Below are 15,939 nucleotides of genomic sequence, written 5' to 3'. Positions count from 1 at the left end.
ACAATTCTTAGTATATACCTATGTGCATGCCCTTTCTTAGAAGATAATAGATATGTCATGTTCTGAAATTGTCATGTAATACTAATTAAAGTGTTTAATCTAATTTAAGGGAATTAACAAATTGATTGATTTATGTTTCATGTATACTGGTAGTGTAAAATAAAACTTTATGTTTATAGTTGAATCCTGGTCATCGAATTGTGTTTGAGAATGACATTGCCACTCGCAAAAATACGACCGTGACAAAAAGGGGAAAGAGTGATTAAGTAACATTAAGGCTAGAAAAGAGCACGACTGCAATCTCCCAAAAATCTGGACACCATCCTGCCTGATTAGAGTCAAGCAGGATAATTATCTAGATCAGGAAAAGGGCCCATAGTTATTAAGATAGACAACTCTAACTAGTGCAGAACAAATAAATCTGTTAGAGTCCATGATCCAGGGAGAATTTTAGGATCCCTGGCCACAAGGGAGCAATTGATAAGTCATATTCAAAATTAAGAGCCAACGCTCGCAAAGCAACCATCTAACAAAATGCTATAAGTATAAGAAACAAGGCAGATGAAATGGTTGCACTAATTGCGTCTGTTCACCCAAAGGTTGTCGGAATAAGTGAGACATGGTTGGATGAGAATGACATCCTGACAGGAATAGAGATGGAAGGGTATAATGTGTTTCATGAGGAGAGAAAGGGTAAAAAGAAAGGAGGGAGTCCTACTGATAATAGAGAAAGAGTTATGTCTGTAAAAAGTAGAGACACAAGAGAGAAATAGTGCTAGTGATTTTGTGGCAGTATTGTGTGAGATAGAGTTAAATGGAATCAAATACTTGGTTGGATATTGTTATAGACCAGGTAATGTGGATGGTGGTGATAATGAAATGTATAATCAAATAAGCCAAGCAAATAAGAAAAGGGTGATCATTATGGGCAATTTTAATTATGGCAATATAGACTGGAATAATGAGTAGCAACCGGAAGTAAAGTAAATGAGTTTTTTGAATTTTTGAGAGATAACTACCTCAGACAGTATGTAACAGAGGGCACACGAGGATTGAGGGTCTTGGATTTGGTCATCTCCTCAGAGGATGTAATTATAAATGAGGTGTCAAATGATCCACCAATTGGTGAGAGTGACCATGAGGTGATTACCTGGGTGGTTGGTAGCAGCAGTATGAGGACCTGTGAGAAAAGGGTATATGTGGAACAACAAGGAGCGTGATTATGAAGAGCTCAGGAGACAGCTTGCAGGCATAGCATGCAATGAGAATTTAGCTGGAAAAGAGATCAATGCAGCTTGGGGGATTTTCAAAAATTATATAGTAGATGCAATGTCTAAATGTATTCCAAGGGTGAGAAGGTTAAATAAGGAAGGTGAGATGGATGAATAAAGAGATAAAGCATGCTATACTGAAAAAAAGAGCATTGTGGATGCAGCTTAAGAGAAGTGGAAATAACCAATTCCTTGAGGTATACAAAGACTAGGCAAGGTGGGTGACTTGGTTGGTGAGAGTAGCTAAAGAGAGGAATGTACAGCAGTTAGCTAATGAAGCCAAAAAGAATCCTGAGAAGTTTTTCGATATGTAGCCAGCAAAAGAAAGAATGATTATGGAAGGATGACATTGATTGGAGAAATGGTATAAATATAGCTGTTACAGAATGTGTTGTGGAGATACTTAATGAGCAGTTCATAAAGGTCTTTTAATCTTGTGAATGTGACTTCATGGAGAGATTGAGAGCAGTTGATGATGGGTAGTTGAGTAAACTAGATGTTAATAAGGCTGTGGGACTTGATAATATATCACAACGTATTCTGAAGGAATGTGCCAGGGAGTTGACACCTGTCTTGACATATTTTTTTAATATGAGTCTTGTATACTCGGTCAAGTTCCTAGGAAGTGGAAGGAGGGCAAGATTGTGCCACTTCATAAAGGAGGTGATTAAACTCAAGCATCCAACCATAGGCCTATCTGTGTGTTAGGTGTTGTGGTTAAGTTGTTGGAGAAGCTTGTGAGAACTAGGATCCAGAGTTGGGTTGACAACAATGGTATTATCTTTGATGGACAACATCGATTTGCTAAAGGGAGGTCATGTTTTTTTTATAATCTACTTACTTATTACAATAAAGTGACTGATTCCTTGGACAGAGGAGAAGGATACACAGTAATATACTTAGATTTTGCAAAAGCTTTTGATAGAGTAGCTCATGATAAATTGATAGTCATACTAGAGCAGATGGGGTTGGATATTAGATTAGTGCATTGGATTGGAGACTGGCTATCTGATAGGTATCAACAAGTTGTGTATGGGAGAGCGATATCCAGGAAAAGGAAAGTCACTAGTGGAGTGCCTCAGAGGTCTGTTTTATGACCATTACTGTTTAACTTGTATATTAACGATATCGGTGAAGATTTGGATGGAGATGTTCAGTTGTTTGTGTATGATGCAAAGTTGGGACAAATCATGAAGAGTAGTGAAGGTGTTGTGGCCTTACAAGAAGACTTGAATAAATTGAGTGATTGGACATGGAAATGGGGATATGAGTTCAATGTTGCAAAGTGTAATGTTTTAAAATTTGGAAAACAAAGCTGTGATGCAGAATTTATGCTTGGTGAGGATATATTGTTGGAGGTGGAAGAAATAAGAGATCTGCGGGTGATAGTGGATAAGGATCTCAAATTTAGGGAACACATAACCAAAATTGTGAAGACCACATAAAGGCTTCTGGGAATGATGCGGAGGTCACTGAAGTGTAGAAGTAGGTAGATTCTTGTTCCTTTGTATAAAACTTTGATTAGGCCACACATGGATTATTGTGCCCAGATTTGGTCATCTGGTTTTCAGAAGGATGAAGAGATGTTTGAAAGGGTCCAAAGGCAACTGACTAAGCTAGTTTCTGACCTCTGGAATGTCGAGTATGAGGAAAGATTGAGAAGATGTAATTTGCAGAGTCTTGTGGACAGGAGGAAGAGGGGAGATATGATAGAGACCTAAAAGTTGGTAAGGGGTTATTATAGTATTCCCGGCTGGAGAAGTTCTACAGAAAATAGTGGGAGATCGAAGGAGAACCAGAAGTCATCCCTGGAAACGATATAAAGAGGGTGTGAGTAGTGGAGTGAGAGGCAGGTTTTTTCATGCAGAGTTGTGAATGATTGGAATGCTTTGCCTGAGAGTGTGGTGTCTACAAGGAGTTTGAGTGTGTTCAAGGCATGATATGATGAGCTGTGTGTGTGTGTGTGTGTGTGTGTGTGTGTGTGTGTGTGTGTGTGTGTGTGATAAAACAACCTCCCAGATGAGTCTTTGACTCCATGAGGTCTTGGGGTAATAATAATAATAGGGTGGATGTTCCAACAATTCATAGTGCAGATCCCTTAATTTTCCCATTGCCAAAACACTTTTGTGGGCAGGTGCATTGTCCTGATGAAAAATGATTTTTTTCTTCTGCAAACTGGGTGTTTTCTCACGAGTTTTTTTTCATGTAGTCTGGTTAAAAGATCGGAATAATATTCCCTAATTATTGTTTTACCCTTTACAAGATAATTAATAAACAAAATGCCTTTGTTGTGTCAGAAAAAGGGCTGACTCACCACTCGTAAGCCATTTTGTTTCTGACCCAACACATAGACAACGAGAACCTAAGGATAAGGACATGCTTATGCTTCCAAGGAGGGCTAAGGGAGTATTGTATATATATTCACTCAAAGGCATATCAACTCAACTGAGATTGTTAATATTAAATAAGCTAAGGAATTCTGTGTTCAGAACTAATATTGTTCCTGTAAAATAAGCAAGGGAAAACTGTGTTTCAGGACCAAAATTGTTGTTATTAAATATGTTTAAGAGATCAGTGTTTTAGAACCATGTTAGAATAGTTCAGAGTTAAGGTGACCAATCGGCAGCAGCTAAGTATGAGACGTAGTCAATGAGAGAGGGCGCTATTGGCCAGTGGCTACTCTAGTTCTTACATGGCTAGAAATAGTGAGGAATGACAGTGGCCATTTCAGAGGAACAGTGCCCGTGAAAGTACTTATAGAAAAGGCACAGTGTAGAAAAAGAGCATCTATGGGAAAGTGACTATTAAGCATATTGCCAACCTTGGAACAATATTCCAAGGTTGGCCAACTCTGAGACTTATGAAGTGGTAGAAGTTCAGAGGAAGAGAAGTAATGTTTTGAAAGGAAAAGAACACCAAGCCTTTTAGAGGCTGAAGAGGCAATGTATGTAATATGCTTGTGCCAGGATAAACTGGATATAATGGTCAACCCAAGAAGAGAAAGCTGAACTTGAGAGCTGATCTATCTAACAGTAACTGTCGCAAAATTAATAGAGGAATGGAATCCAACTGGTACCCTGTTCTGGATTGCCGACGACAACACACTTCAGCTGAAAAATAAGTAAAAGTGATACTGAACTGTAATATTGATTCTTACTGAAAAGACAAATCCTGTCCACCACTAATGTATTTTTTCCCCTTCATTTCTATTGTATATCTAAAAAGAAAATCCTTTTTTGTATGTAATATACATTCTTATAATATGTAAATAGTCCTTTTTGTTATTTATCTTCCAATGTATATTTTATCAAGTTTAATATAAAAAAAAATCTATCTATCTATCTATCTAATCTATCTACTAAACTTTCATAAACATAATGTCTTTGAAGAACAGCTCTTGAAGAACTTGAAGAACAACTGAAGTATCTCCCAGAAGAAAGTCCTGAATATCATTCTGCTTTCCAAGCTATGCAAAGACAAGCAGAATTATCAGCAAAAGACAATGACGCGAAAGTCTAAGAGTCAGTGGTCAGCCCAGCAGACGACAATCACAGAGGCTTGCAGAAAAGAGAATTATAGTTTAACAAGATTGAGTGCTAACCGTGTTCTGGTTCCTTGGTCATACAAGCTTTGTTAATCTAGGATTCGGGGTGGCGCAGATAAAAAAATAAATTTTCTCTGAATCTGAATAAGGAATTAGAACCAGTGCTGAGACAAAGGAATAGGTATCCAACATTAGTAATTCCTTTGTCCGACAATCCAATAGCTTCACTCTTATTAGTAATTCGGCCTAGAGATAATTTGAGTTAAGTGAGATAAAGTTTATAACAAAGAGAAATATAGATAAAGAAATTATAAACTGACTAAAAGGGAATTTTAAATGTACAGGAAGGATTTTACAATTTTACAATGGACGGCAAGATTTTGATTTAAGAAGGTTTAAATAAGAAGGAGATAAGAACAAGTATAAGTAAAGTACATAAAAGGTAATAAAACATAATAAGATGTATATAAGGATATTTTAAGAGATATAACAATGCTGCAGTCAACAGGATTTGATTTATAGCTGTATGTTTAAGGAAATTATTAAATCAAAGTGAGCAAGTTGTAGGACAAAACAAGCAAGCTTAAGTTTAAGAAATCTTGAAGTGTAGAATTGAGAAAATTTGTAACTGGTAGCTCAATGTGGCACTTTCATCAAGCACTAGTATGGACGATATGGAATTCTTTGGGACAGTGAATCCTCAACAGGTATTCCCGCAATTCTCTGGAGAGGAAACTGACGATGTTTTGGCCCTTTTCTCCTATATCGAGAAACTGAGAGGATTAGCTGATTGGTCTGACTTCCAGTTGCTAATCTTACTCAGGAGTAAGCTAGTGGGAAAAGCAAAAACCTTCCTATATTCCTCTCCGATTTTAAAGGAAACTCTCGAATATACTAAGTTTAAGGAAACACTGATCTCACAATTTTCGAAGCTAAGGAGCATAGGGCCAAATCTGTGGAAATTGCAAGGAAGCGCTCAAAGGGATAGGGAAAGTGTTACAGACTACTATAATCATCTGCTGACCCTAGCCAACAGTCTCAGTATTTCCAGTGAGGATAAATCTCATCTAGACTGGGCAGTTTTCCTTCAGTTTAAGCAGGGACTGAAACCTGAATTACGAGAAACGGCATACAAGAAAAGAATAACAAATCAAGAGGATTGTTACAATGCTGTGAGAGAGAAAGAACAGATGCTTGGAGACATTTGTCCCACATCCAAGCTAACCCATGTTAATATGATTAAGGAAAATAATATTTCAGAGAATATTAATAAGTCAGAGAAAGAGAATAAGAAAAAAAAGGGAACGTCTAGAAACCAAGGGAATAATGATGAACACAAGTCCATCAATTTTAACTTAGGGTTCAATGGAAAGGAGGGACTTGTGACTGAGAAAAATCAAATTGACAGAGAAGAGGTAAGTTCTATGATTAGGCGTGAGGTAGAACGATTACAGCAGCCTGTAATGGATTGACTCGATGCTGTGTTACAACAGCTAGCGACCATCTCAGTGAAACCCTCAGAGTCCATAGCTTGCAAACAGAAAGGATAAATGAAGCAGTAAGACAGGAGGTAGAAAGACAGAACCAACCTATGCTAAGTCGAATTGATAACATGATGACAAAGTTAGAGTCAATGGCTGAACAAAATTCCAACATCTATAAGTCTCAATCACAGGACAGTTATGTACAGAGGGATTACAGGGAACCCCCTAAGTGTTTCAAATGTAATAAAATTAGGCACATTGCCCGGAACTGTCCTTCTAATAGAAAGCCTTCCTGGAATAACAGCAAAGAGGAAAATTTTGGGCAAATGTCCTGTAGTAATATCAAAAGAAATAGAGGCTATACAAATTTAAGAGAATCAAAGATGATAATTCAGGGTGCGATACAAGGATTGCATTGTAATATGTTATTAGATACTGGTTCCCAGGCCTCAGTTATTTCGGGAAATTATTTTCAAGAAATAAGATCTCATATATGACGTAGAATTCGTAATCTCAGGAAACCTATCAGAATATCAGGGATATCGACGTCCAATGTATATGCAAACAAGAAGGTTAGATTAAAATTATACCTACCTGAGTTTGAAATGTGTATTTGGCAAGAATTGCTTGTCCACCCTAAGACATCCCGCCCACTGTTTCAAGTATTTTTAGGAACTAATTTCCTAGAGAGATACAACTTTTCATGTAATTTCTCTCAAAATGAAATTTTTCTCATGGGCAAGAAACGGCTTAGTGGGGCAAATAAGGTTAAAAGCAGAGTTAAAGATGAGAACTCTTATGAAGAAGGATTGCAAAGTAAAGATTTTATCGCACAGACAGACAAAGGTTGTGAGGTGGATGAAACTACTCAGATTGGATCCCAGAGTGTTTCAATCTCAGAGGCAAATTGTCTACCTGAAACATATCACAATTTGAGTGTTGAAATGGCAAAAGATCAAATTAATTCAGAAGGAAGTTTGAAGGACAAATGTCCAAAAACAGTAGAGATTAATTGTATTAAATTACTTAATGTCAGAACTGAACAAATAAGTAGGAATAAATGGATGAAATGCTCAAAATAGCAAGTTCAAAACATCACTACAAATAAGGCACACAATATAACAACTAAAATTGCAACACTTAAAAGAAGAAGTGAAAAAAACCCCAGAGAATACATGGGAATGATCTGCGACAAAAGAAAAATAAAATTTCTTACAAAATTTTTTTGATGAGAGAGAAAGCCTTTGTTAAGTCTGAATGCAACTTGAATTAAAGTGATTTATGTTTCAAACGGACTTAACATGAGACTTACACTTTGGAAATGAATATTGATATATCAGACTTACTAAGCACGTGTAAATTAACCAAATGTTACTAAAATGTTACTAGATAAGGGAAGAGAGAGATAATCCTATTATGCGAAAATGGCCGAAGTCTATAACACGTGCAACGGAGTACAGGTATATCTTTTTGTAAGCACGCTACCTTCCCCCCCCTCCTACCTGTACTCCTGTTCTCTGGTTCCCGTGCTCGCAGATGGTCTAGTAGGTTCTGGATCCCGTGCGTCTGGCGGTCGTGCTGATGTGTATGGAGTCTCCACGTGGGATCCCCTTCGTTCGACGAGGTTTCGAGACAATGACGCGAAAGTCTAAGAGTCAGTGGTCAGCCGAGCAGACGACAATCACAGAGGCTTGCAGAAAAGAGAATTATAGTTTAATAAGATTGAGTGCTAACTCTGTTCTGGTTCCTTGGTCATACAAGCTTTGTTAATCTAGGATTCAGGGTGGTGCAGATAAAAAAATAAATTTTCTCTGAATCTGAATAAGGAATTAGAACCAGTGCTGAGACAAAGGAATAGCTATCCACCATTAGTAATTCCTTTGTCCCACAATCCAATAGCTTCACTCTTATTAGTAATTCGGCCTAGAGATTAATTTGAGTTAAGTGAGATAAAGTTTATAACAAAGAGAAATATAGATAAAGAAATTATAAACTGACTAAAAGGGAATTTTAAATGTACAGGAAGGATTTTACAATTTTACAATGGCCGGTAAGATTTTGATTTAAGAAGGTTTAAATAAGAAGGAGATAAGAACAAGTATAAGTAAAGTACATAAAAGGTAATAAAACATAATAAGATGTATAAAAGGATATTCTAAGAGATATAACACAGTATCACAGAAGATCCAAGTAAAATTACTTCTGAAATCCTACAATACTACAAGAATGCATACAGCTCCACACGAACATTCCATCATGCCATTCACGAAATACTGAAAGAAACAAAAAAAAATCTCTGCAACAGACTGGAACCACTTAGAAAACAAAATCACGCTAGATGAACTGAAAACTTCATGCACATCCTTGCCAAAGAACAAATCTCCCAGCCTTGATGGCCTCATGTCAGAGTTTTTCAAGTCTTCTGGAATCAGCTCGGACCACTTCTCCTCAAAACACTGCAAGAAACCTACCTTAACGGGCTCCCACAATCTGTCACGACCTCAGTAGTGCGATTGATACCGAAGAAGGGAGAGCACACGGATCTCCGAAACTGGCTTCCAATCTCCCTAATTAATACCGATTGCAAAATCATTTCCAAAGTTATAGCAAACCAAATAAAGCCAACCATGCCTGAAGTTATTAGCCAACATCAAACGTACTCTATCCCAGGAATATCAATACATGAAAACCTCCATTTAATAAGAGATCGCATCCACATCGTGAATAGCAACATGAAACCTAGCACTCGTCAGCCTTGATCAGGAGAAGGCTTTTGACAGCGTAAAGCACGAGTACCTTTATGAAGTTCTAAAGGTATTTGGCTATGGCTATGGTTCTCTCATCATTGAAACAGTGCAATTGCCATACAGAGATGCACACTTCTGTCTAAAAATCAACAACAGGCTCACTCACACTTTGTCATACTCTAGTGCGATCAAGCAAGGATGTCCTCTCTCTGAACAATTATACACACTGACCATAGAACCCTTATTAAAAAGAGTACACAACACCATCATCTCCAAACGAACCAGCATAATAGAGCCACATCAAAAAATAACCTTATCAGCATATGCCAATGACATCACTGTAATAATCCAAAATGAAGAAGAAATGACAGTAGCCGAAGAAGCACACTGACTATATGCACAAGCCTCAGGGGCCAAATTAAATTCTGCAAAAACCACTGGCTTGTGGTCAGGCAGATGGAAGGCTAGAAATGATTCTCCAATCGAATGGACCCGGTTAAGCGAAGGACAAAGATACTTAGGTGTGCACCTTGGCAACATCAAAATATATAACACACTGAACTGGATACAGCTGCACAACCATTTTAAACAGGTGCTAGGTAAGTGGAACAGCATTTGTTCCATGTCATCACTTAGAGGAAGAGTACTAATAGTTAACCAGATGGCTGTGAGTGTGTTATGGCATATCCTCAAAGTACTCGCACCTCCTGAAGAATTTCTCAACCACATTCAAAAGGCAATCAAACGTTTCCTCTGGAACAAAACTCACTGGACAACACACCCTCAACTCTGCAAGCCCCTCAGTAAGGGAGGTCAAGGCCTGATTTCCCTTGAAAACAAGATTAGATCCTTCAGGATAATCCTCCTCCTAAAGACACTTCAATGCAATCACACTAATGTAACCACCTTCGATTACATCACAAAATCATCCGCCAGAGGAGACTTACACTTTTCACAATCCACCGAATGGCCAGTCCTGCACCATCTCCTCCTAAACTACCTCTGTAATTTTTACAGAGATGCTCTACAGCACTGGAAAAACACAGAACTTCATATCACACTGACAGGATCAAAAGAGTCAGCTGTACTTACAGAACCACTATTTTCGAACAGAAACATAACAAGTCTCACAACTGGCCAGCCCTTTCTTTTCCCTACATGGAATTGGGCAGGAACAAGAGTCATTGGGGACCTCCTAACCCAGACCCTAAAGTGGAAAACTTTCACAAGCCTACCAATGAAGAACCCAAAAACTGAAGAGCAATATCAACAGATGCAAGCTACTATTATAAAAGCCTATTCAGATATCGCTACAACTCAGGAAATCTGTATTCCTTGTAGAAACTGCTCGGGGCCGATATTTCATCTTGTACAATTTGAAGCCTCACTTCCAACTCTTCCCTCCAACTATAAGAAAATATACCACTTCCTCATGTCAGTGTCTCAAACCTAGCCCTTCATATATTCATCCGTAATCATCTCATCTACAAGGCTGCATATGCTACTCAGTTTTCAGTGGGATCTTCCATATAAATCAAAGTGTGCCAAACCAGATTCTGACATACAGTGGAGACTATGGCTTAACATCTTGCCAATGCCTTCTAAGCTCTACAAATTTCAGCTAAGAGAAACAGATCTGTGTCTATTCTGTGACGTTTCAGGTACCTTGGAACACACATATCTAACCTGTACCGCAAACAGTGATGATCACCTATGTCCTGAATACTGCCTCTAGCACCTGAAACTACGCACACAGCAAAGAAGATGGAATTTATTCCATACAGGAATTTATTCCATACAGAAGAAAATAGACACAGAATATGCAATTTCCTCTTCATCTGCACTAAAGCCATCATCTACAGCTTCCACCTAAAACACACAAGAAATAACCAGCATCCATCCATCACTGAAACTGCACAAACCCTCATGTATATCCTCCATTGGAAACTAAAAAACAGGCTTTCACTGGAACTTGAGTACTACAAAGAAACAAGAACTATCGCGAAATTCATACTGAATTTCGTGAGGTTCCACTCACTAGCTCAGCTTCTCCAGGATATAATAAATGACTACGAGCTGACTGACACCTTCAGACACTTGCACCCACATGAGAAAGTATTCTCCTGGAGGGCCAAAGGTGGTCCTACCAGTGTCATATACCAGGCACGGCTCGATAGATACTACACATCTATGCACACAATACCCTATGTAAGGAGAGTCACATACCATCCATCTCATGCATCAGACCATGATTCCATCCTTCTCAGCATTTGCATTTCTGGACACACCGGACACAAAGGAGGAGCATACTGGATATACAATAACAGCCTACTACAGGATACAGAATATCTCACAACCTCCAAAAACTATATTGAAACTCTCATCAGAGATAAACCTACTTCGCAATCAATTTCCAAGTGGTGGTCACTCTTTAAATCCAAAGTTAGGGTATTTACCCAAAAATACAGTCACCAGAGGAATTTGAATAAGCATTCAGTCCTTAAAAATCTTCAACAACAACAACAACAGCAATTAGATCATCCGGAATCTGAGGAATACCAGTCCTTAGAAGTTGCCATACGCTCACACCTAGAGCACTCTGCAAGAGGAGCACTAATAAGAGCATGACACAAACACATTAACTTCACAAATGCACCCACAAAGTATTTCTTCTCACTGGAAAAGCGCCAGCAAGAGTGCACCACTATATCTGCTATAACAACTGATAGTGGAAACATCATAGAAAATCAACAAAATCCTCTTATATACCTTGCAGTACTACAAAAATTTATACCAAGCAAACTCAACATCTATGAATGCCATGAATATAATTCTCTCCGATGTGAAAAAACTCTCACCAGCAACTAGGCGTAACACAGAACCCCTTATCACGCTACACGATTTGACAACTGCCTGCACCTCCTTACCTAAAAATAAATCTCCTGGCATAGACGGGCTCGCCACTGAATTTTACTAGTACTTCTGGGAACAGTTTGGACCTATCCTCTACAGAGTATATGTCGACGCGAATACCAATGGCTTCCCACTCAATATGACAACAACATCTGTTATTAAATTCATTCCAAAGAAAGGAGATGCGATGAAATTAGGAAACTGGAGACCCATCTCTATCATAAACACAGACTGTAAAATTATATCAAAAGCCATTGCCAACAAACTTAAACCCGCTCTGAACGAAATAATAAATAAGCATCAGAGCTATTCCATCCCTGGACGATCTATTCACAAAAATTTACAGCTCATAAGGAATCTCATAAGCATAGCCAACAAGAGCAACGAAACAATGGGTCTTGTAACACTAGACCAAGAAAAAGCGTTCGACCGCATTGAACACTAATACCTTTTCAGCTGCTTGAAAGCCTTTGGCTTTGGCTCAGGCATCATTCATTCTATTAAGATGTTGTATGCCAAAGCACACTTTTGCATGAAAATAAACAACAGACTTACCATAACTGTACCATACAGCAGAGGTATTAAACAAGGCTGTCCACTTTCCGGTCCTCTTTACACAATTGCCAATGAGCCTTTTTTTGTGTAGATTAAGCATGCTGCTTAGGGCATCCCATCCTAAACTTCCCTACCAAACCATAACCTTAACAGCATATGCTGATGATGTTACAATTACAATGCATCCAACAAACTTCTACAAAGATGCCCTTCGAAGATGGAAGAAGCTAAACCTCCAGCACACAGTGAAGATAGCATCCCTTCCTGAAATCCTCAAGAACCCATCTTCCACAACACGATGGTAAGAAACCTACCTGACCACTCAGAAAGAGATTTTATTTTCTCTGTGGAGCTGGTGAGGCGCGAGGATCTTGAGTGACATTCTTTCTCTGCGCCTCACCTGGCGCTTTCCAACATCGCTCGAAAACCTGGAATACAGGAATCAGGCTGAGCAGATACACACTGTAAAGGCCACTTTTCAAGCCGCTATGCCTGATAGCATAACGGAAGAGGGGCTTCGCCCTCCAAAGTCAGAAGATCCAGTGCCATTCTTTCTGATAAAAACTAATAATTAATTGGAGAAACTTACACCCAGCAACACCAACAGAATCTACAGCACTCTAATACAACAGTCGACCAAAGCACTTTATTGGAAAATCCTGCATCATCCCACTAAACATCATTTCAATGGGACCTACCGTATTACATAAGAGCTATCAAACCTGACGCAGATATTCAGTGGAGAATGTGGCACAATGTATTACCCACTCCAACTATATTACGAAAATTTAACTCTGATAACTGCCTGTTCTGCTACCGATCAGGAACAGTCTGGCATATCTACTTGGAATGCCTAGTCAACACCCAATTAATCAGTTTGTCTCGAGAAACAGCAACTCTCACCTGTGGTAGTCTTCATACAGAAGAGGAGTTTTTCAATCTCGTCCATGCAGAGTCAAATAATCATTCATTCTGAAATTACCTCTTCATCACTGCTAAAGCGGTAATATAGAGCTTATACCTCAGACACACAAGACCAGACAGCTCAGCAACTTCACAGAGAGAGAGGCAGCTGACCAACTCCTTGCAGCCTTCAAACAAAAGGTCAGAAGTCGGATCCTACACAAGCATCACCACCACAGGCAATACAACACCTTAAATTTTTTCCACCAAGACTGGAATCCACGGAATCAACTCCTCGCTGAGCAGGGCAACTACATCATTGTCTACTTTCCAGTGTAGAAGTGACATCATCTGCCCCACCCCAAGAAAGGGGGAAGAAAGTTTTTTGTGCTTAACAGTGCGAATATTAATCAGCTGTCACTCTCATGGAAATAGATAATATTGTCCTGTAGTAACTGTTACGTGCTTCCACATGCATGTCAAATTTCATGTTCTTATACAGTATCATGTCAAAATAACTGTTAATGGTTTTAATTTAAAAAAAAAAATTATCTATCTCTCTCTCTCTCCCTCTCTCTATATATATATATTTAGAAAATTAATATTTATACTGACTAGAACCCGAGAAGTATAACACAAAAAAACTTTAATGAATCACGACTAGTTTCATTGGTGTCCCGACTTCTTCAGGTGAGTAAGAAATAACACAAAACTTATAAAACTAACAAGGTAAAAAACATGGACTTTTCAACTTCATAAAAAGAAGAAGAATAGCAACAGTCATATTTGAAATAGTGACCGCTTGCTATTGTTAGCGTGAGTTGAATGTGAGTGACAGCTGATTTTAGAGCGCCAGTACTGGATTACTGCACTATGGGAATCAGGAAAACTGTAGTTCAAATTGTTGTTCATGTGTGAAGGGTCCAGAAATATTTCTTTTGATTCTACAATGTATCTTTCAAATTCATCATTGCATATATATAAATTGGTCGTGCAGTCCCAATCAATTTGGTGTTGACATTCTTCTAGGTTAGAGTTTGTGGAGAAAAGAACATGACTAGAAAGGGTGCTCGCATGGGTTCTTCTGTAGGAGATGTCACGTCTATGTTCCTCAAGACGTAGTGAAATAGATTTATCTGTCTGACCAAAATAAGATTGACCACAGTCGCACACAACTTTATAATCACCTGGAAAATGCAGTTGGTTGTGTTTTGGTTTTGGCCGACTGAAAAGAACGAAGTTTTGGCAGAATGGTATAGTCGGTTTTTATGTTGAATTTCTTCAAAATCCTAGCTAATTTTGGGAGTAAGAGAGCTAATAAATGGTAACTGGATGTGAGTGATAGGGTGATATATATGTGAGTGACACACACACACACACACACACACTATATTCTACATGTGTGTGTGTGTGTGTGTAATCCTGAAGATGACCTTGATATAGAAATCGAATTGTCAAATTTTATTTTAACTTAATTAAAATAAGTTCTTTACCAAGATAGTGCATCTCGATAATTAATAATAATGATTACTGATCACCGTGTAACTCTGAAAGAAAGAATTCCTCTATTACAAGTTGACAAATGCACCAGAGAAGTGAGATGCATGTAAAGTGGTATATTTAGACTAAGCAAAATTTCCACATGACAACTTGGTAATTATGCTGGCTAGGAGATTGGCCATGTGACAAGTAGTTGTATAGGGAGGTGAGTGAAAGTTTCCTAAAACATCAAACTCACTAATCATGTTCCTCAGGGGGTTTGTTTTGGGGACACTACTGTTTAACTTCCATGTTAATGACATATAGAGATGTTTAAATGGGGATATACAGTTGCATGCAAGTTTATGATGCAAAACTGGGGAGGAGTACGAGGAGTAGCAGACATTATTGCCTTACAGGAGGATCTGAATAGACTACTGGTTTATTTACATGTTGAAGAGTGGAAGGTTTTAAAATTTGGAAGTATGGATGGAATGCAAAGTATGCAATTGGTGGGGATATCGTACAGGAGGAGGAGAATATGATAAAATTTAGGACATATTTCATAGTCCACTGTCAACATTAGATATCAACAATAGATTACGGCATTGATGCAAAGGACAATGACATGTAGAACTAAGGAGGTCATGGTTCCCTTGATCTAGCTGCATAAAGAGTAATAAGAGTAATACAATGTGCAGATTTCATTACCTGGTTTCAAAGGAACAAGGATAATATAGGAAAGGATCCAGAGATGTTTGACTGAAGTGATTTTCATTCTCATTATGAATATTGGAGATCCAGAAAGACTGAGGAAATGCAGTTCGCAGCCTCATAGATATGAAAAAATAGCGAATTATGGTTGAGACATGTAAGTTCATAAAGAATTGTTACAAGAGTAATGAGGAAGAGATGTTTCATAGAATTGGGCAGATGGGAGTTGAAAATAGGCCATTCTTGAAAAGTGTATGGGGTCCCTGTGATCAGAGAAGTGTGGAGCAGGATTTTTGCATGGAGAGTGGTTAATGAGTGGAATAAATTGC

At 38.4% G+C, this 15,939-nt stretch overlaps 1 protein-coding gene across 1 annotated transcript in view; it reads right to left on the bottom strand.

The window, feature by feature from the left end:
- LOC150095284 (laminin subunit alpha-1-like) overlaps positions 1-15,939 on the bottom strand; it is a 1,249,242-nt gene that overhangs the window by 181,724 nt on the left and 1,051,579 nt on the right. The window lies entirely within an intron of this gene.

The sequence above is a fragment of the Typopeltis vanoorti genome, chromosome 20, assembly GCF_054136105.1.
Source record: "Typopeltis vanoorti isolate ZY-2024b chromosome 20, IOZ_Tvanoo_1.0, whole genome shotgun sequence".
Lineage (NCBI taxonomy): Eukaryota > Metazoa > Arthropoda > Arachnida > Uropygi > Thelyphonidae > Typopeltis > Typopeltis vanoorti.
Note: the sequence above shows the minus strand (reverse complement) of the source record. Positions and strands in the feature narration are given on the sequence as shown.